The sequence below is a fragment of the Protopterus annectens genome, chromosome 7.part1, assembly GCF_019279795.1.
Source record: "Protopterus annectens isolate FY-2018-M chromosome 7.part1, PAN1.0, whole genome shotgun sequence".
In the NCBI taxonomy this organism is placed as follows: domain Eukaryota; kingdom Metazoa; phylum Chordata; order Ceratodontiformes; family Protopteridae; genus Protopterus; species Protopterus annectens.
The window spans coordinates 449067787-449073786 of NC_056740.1; positions in this window are offsets into that span (position 1 = coordinate 449067787).

Here is a 6000-nt window from a genome sequence, read left to right on the forward strand (position 1 = left end):
CAGTATTTAATGACACGCCTACCAATGGGTTTTGTAAATTCTCCAGTGCTGTTTCTCAGACATTGGCACAGGTACAGCGGCCTTTTATCTTTGAGGATACACAGTATTTAATGACATGCCTACCAATGGGTTTTGTAAATTCCCCAATGCTGTTTCATCAGACATTGGCACAGGTACTGTAGCCTTTTACCTTTGAGGATACACAGTATTTAATGACATGTCTACCAATGGGTTTTGTAAATTCTCCAGTGCTATTTCATTAGACATTGGCATGGGTACTGCAGCGTTTTACCTTTGAGGATACCCAGTATTTAATGACATGCCTACCAAAGGGTTTTGTAAATTCCCCAGTGCTGTTTCATCAGACATCAGCACGGGTACTGCGGCCTTTTACCTTTGAGGTTACCCAATATTTAATGACATGCCTACCAATGGGTTTTGTAAATTTGCAAATGCTGTTTCATCAGTGCTGTTTCAACAGAATGGCATTAAATATACTGATCCCAAGGTTATTGTCAATATCCTGGCATCTCGATTTAGTGCCAACTTCACCCCCTTCTCACCCATTAAATGGCTCATCTCAATACCAAAAGATTGCCAAATTCCAGTAATCATGGCCACACAGGTAGAAACTGCACTCTGCAAAGCTGACAATACAGCATCCATGGGACCAGATGACATCCCTGGCTGCATACTACATGAACTACAAAATTAACTGGCACCTTACCTGTCATGTTTAATCATAGCCTTACCTCAAGCTTCGTGCCCACTGAGTGGTGCACAGCTACAGTTATCCCACTCCACAAGGGGTGATCCACCTTGGATCCCAGGAACTACCGTCCCATCAGTTTGATGAGCCTGATCTGCAAGGGCATGGAACGCATTATCATGGAACTTATAATCAAAGGCATTGGCAACCTTCAAACACTGGACCCCACCCAGTTTGAGTTCGAGAAGGGCCGATATTGTCTCCTGAACCAGATTGACTTCTTCGAATCAGTCTCCAGAGCTGTGAACAAGGGTAAGGCAGTCCACACAGACTATCTGGACCTCACCAAGGCCTTCGACACCATCCCCCACTCTGGAATCATAGATAAACTTACTAAGCTTGGCATTAATCCTTACATTATTCGATGGGTTGCCAACTGGCTTACTGACAGAACCCAGACTGTAAAAGTACCTAACTCCCAAACCAGCTCCAGACAAGTGACAAGTGAAGTACCTCAGGGTTCAGTCCTGGGACTGCTCTTTTTTGGCATCTACTTCTTTGAAGTACAGGCCAACAATAAGAGTCTCTGGCTAACAAAGTTTGTAGATGACTGCAAACTGGGAGCCATTATTGAATCCCCACCCCAAATGATGTGGATATTCTACAAAAGGGCCTTACAGAAACAGATGCTTGGTGCCAGAGCCATGGGCTCAAGCTCAATGCCATGAAATGTATAGTTATCCCCTTTAGGAAAAAACATGTACCCATGAATTACCACATAGGTGGCAGTACACTAAACACTGAAAGTGTGATTAGAGACTTAGGGACACAGGTAGACAGTGGTCTCACCTTCGATAACCACATCGCCACAACAGTCAGGAAATCCTTCTATGTGGCACACCTCATCACTAAGGGCTTTTCATCCAGAAAAAAGGAGGTCATTGTCCCACTGTACTCATCCCTCATTAGACACATTATAGAGTACAATGCCCTGTTTGGTATGTACCTCACAAGACATCTGCAACAGCAGGAAAGGCCGCAGAAATACCTCACTAAAAGAATCACTAGCCTAAAGCAGATGCCCTATGCTGACCATCTAAAAAAACTCCAGCTATACTCTGTGACATATTGTCTACTCAGAGGCGATCTCTACTTAACACACAAGGCCATGTCAAACCCTGAACTGTTGAACATGCTCCACTTAAAGAAATCCCAATGTCTCAGAGCCACACGCTCCAGAGATCTAAACCTTGTCATCACAATGAACAAAACATACTGGAGGGATAGTTTCCTGACCCAGAGACTCCCCATACTCTGGAATAGACTGCCATACATATCAAACAGAGCGCCTCCTTGGTCCTCTTCACAAGGAACCTTGACGATTGGATGGGAGTTAGGAAATTCACCCTGGGGATCACGTCAGTCACCCTGCTAGACAGGGGTCCAGGGAGGTAAATATTGTGGGAAAAAAGTTCCAGGGAATTGTTATGGCTAGGCTTGTATAGTCCCTAGGGTTGATAGCCTAGTACCAACCTATGAACCTATGAACCAGGCATGGGTACTGCAGCCTTTTACCTTTGAGGATACCCAGTATTTAATGACATGCCTACCAATGGGTTTTGTAAATTCCCCAGTGCTGTTTCATCAGACATTGGCACGGGTACTGCGCCCACTGAACTATGGCAACAAAGTGTTACAATGTATAGATAATATTCTGGTACAGACAAAAACAGAGGAGGAGCATTTGCAGATGCTACGCAATGTCTTCCTGGCTTTGCAGAAAGCTGGGTTCAAAGTCAATGCCAAAAAATGCAGTTAAAACAACAGAAGGTCAAATTCTTGGGGGTAACTGTACAACCCCAGGTTCGGTCCCCATACAGGAAAAGGGTACAATCTATCCTGAGTATGCCCTTACCTACCACCATTCAGGATTTACAAAAGTTTTTAGGAATCATGAATTATAATGGGAATTTATAGAAGATTATGTAGTCTTGGCAGACCCATCGTATAAAATGATTAATGTCAAGGTGCCCAGTACTACCATTTTGGTACGGTCAGAATAGGGAAAGAAGGCAGTGGAGACACTGAAGCAAAAGCTGGCAGTAGTTACTGAATTAATCATACCAGCAGCAGAATGTCCTTTTTATTTGCAAGCAGTAGCTGAGAATGACTGCATTTCTGCAGTCCTGCTACAGAGATATCCTCTTACTTTACAGCAAGGCATTCAGACCAGGCTAAGAGCTGTTACCTTTTTCAGCAGAATGTTGACATCACTGGTGAAGGGTTATCACCCTTGTGTAAAGGCTTTGTTAAATATCTATTGGGGAATTTAACAGTCAGAATTTATAACACCGTTCTTTCCAATAATAGTGCAAACACCACACCATACAGTCAAGACCCTACTGTATTCAGACAGATGCAGAGCTGTGAATCAAGCCACATTACCTCAGTGGATTATATCTTTAGAACAGAAGAACATTTCATTAGAGGTTGGGGAAAAATATTGCCTGTCTCAATAGTTGCTTTGTGAAGGGACTCCTCATGTTAGTGAGGAACAGATGGACAAGGTTCCTAATTCACCTTTTTCAGACCAATTTAATACAGAGGCCAGGTGTGTGTATATGGATGGTTCAAGATTTTATGAGGAAGGCACATATTATACAGGATTTACAGTTTACACTAACACTACACAACCAGAGACACATATGATTAAGCTTCCTGGGTATCTATCAGCCCAACAAGCAGAGTTGGAGTCTGTGCTATACACTATAAAGCAGTGTGGAGACAGTCAATAAACATTATTAGTGACAGCTCCTATGTGGTAACATCCCTTACCATATATTTGGAAATTTGGGCTAGGAGGGGATTTGTGGACAGCAAAGGTAAAGCTTTACAGCATGCAGCAGTTCTGAAGGAATTGAATGACTTAGGGTTGAAAAACAGAAATAAATAGAGCATCTGCAAAGTAAAGGCACATCAAGTAAAGGACAGTAAATCTTCACATTAGTGGCAATTCCACAGCTGATGCAGCAGCAAAAAAAAAAAAAGCTGCCAAGGAGGGGATTCCTCTATATCCCGTGCGTGGGAGGAGATTCATGTGGAAGGTATAACAGAGATGAGCCAGGTGGGCTCAACAGTTGAGATAGATCTGGCAACGATCCAAGACATGCAAGGGGATGCTGATGAAAGGGCACAATTTGAAGTTGCCTGCCCAGTCCCTGGAGTAAGGTTGTATGGGCACAAAACAGAACAAGGAGCACTTTATCCCTGCGTACCAAACTCATTGGCTAAGCAGCTAATCAAGTGCAACCATCAGCTGCTAGGTCATGTAGGTTTTCAGAAAATTTGGCCTATTATAAAGTATAAGTTTTGGAATCCTCAGCTGAAAAACCTATGTAAAGAAATTCAGGAGGAGTGTATAATATGTCTGTAGACTAGCCCTATGTTAAAAAACCTCAGTTGCAGAGAGTGCCAGTTTCAGAGGGAGCATGGTAGAGTATACAAATAGATTTTCCAGGACCACTTCCTCCAGCAAAAGTGGGTTACCAATACTTGTTGGCAGTGGTAGACACTTTTACCAAATGGGTGGAAGTTATTCCAGCTAAGAACATGACAGCAAAAACTACAGCATCTGCATTATGGAATAATATTTTTTCCCACTGGGTATGGCCTCAGATCATTGAATCTGACAATAGTGCTCAGTTCACAAGTCAGGTTATGAAAGAAGTGTGTAACCTGTTAGGGATACAGCAGATATTCCATGTTCCATATCACTTCCTGTCTAACAGAATAGCAGAAATAATGAAACGGGACCATTAAGGGGAGATTTACTAAAGCTTGTATAAAGAGGGGACCTAATTGGGTCATGCATTTCCCATCTATTTTGCTGGGAATAAGAGCATCACCTAATGCCAAGTCAGGAATGTCACCTTTTGAGTTAATAACAGGAAGAAGAATGCCATTGGGTTCACCGCCTTCTTATTTTACTGTGACACATCACCAGATTTGGTTACAAGCTTTAAAGGAATCTATCAACAACATGAGCCTATTTCATGCAGGCAGGATGTACAAAATGTTAGGAGATCCAGCTGATATTGTCTAGTTGAAACAGGGCCAACAGGTCATGCTAAAGCAATTTGTGTCTGGAGGCTGTTTTGCTTCAAATTGGGAAGGAAAATACACTATAGTCAAAAAGGTAGGGCCTCTAGTGTATCAAATCAAGAGGAGTGATAAGAACCACAGAAACAGGAAATGTAAAATTGATCACATTGATCAAGAAAGATCATTAAAGGTGCAGATGCAGACTAAAGGTCATTAAAGGTGCAGATGCAGACTAAAGCTCATTAAAGTTGCAGATGTAGACTAAAGCTCGTTAAAGGTGCAGATGCAGACTAAAGCTCATTAAAGGTGAAGATGCGGAGTAAAGGTCGTTAAAGGTGCAGATGCAGACTAAAGATCCTTAAAGGTGCAGATGCAGACTAAAGCTCCTTAAAGGTGCAGATGCAGACTAAAGGTCATTAAAAGTGCAGATGCAGACTAAAGCTCCTTAAAGGTGCAGATGCAGACTAAAGGTCATTAAAAGTGCAGATGCAGACTAAAGCTCATTAAAGGTGCAGATGCAGACTAAATGTCATTAAAAGTGCAGATGCAGACTAAAGGTCACTAAAAGTGCAGATGCAGACTAAAGCTCACTAAAGGTGCAGATGCAGACTAAAGCTCATTAAAGGTGCAGATGCAGACTAAAGCTCATTAAAGGTGCAGATGCAGACTAAAGCTCATTAAAAGTGCAGATGCAGACTAAAGCTCATTAAAGGTGCAGATGCAGACTAAAGCTCATTAAAGGTGCAGATGCAGACTAAAGCTCATTAAAGGTGCAGATGCAGACTAAAGCTCATTAAAGGTGCAGATGCAGACTAAAGCTCATTAAAGGTGCAGATGCAGACTAAAGCTCATTAAAGGTGCAGATGCAGACTAAAGCTCATTAAAGGTGCAGATGCAGACTAAAGCTCATTAAAGGTGCAGATGCAGACTGAAGCTCATTAAAGGTGCAGATGCAGACTAAAGCTCCTTAAAGGTGCAGATGCAGATTAAAGCTCCTTAAAGGTTCAGATGCGGACTAAAGCTCCTTAAAGGTGCAGATGCAGACCAAAGCTCCTTAAAGGAGAAGAGGCGGACTAAAGCTCCTTAAAGGTGCAGATGCAGACTAAAGCTCCTTAAAAGTGCAGATGCAGACTAAAGGTCATTAAAGGTACAGATGCAGAATAAAGATCATTTAAGGTGCAGATGCAGAC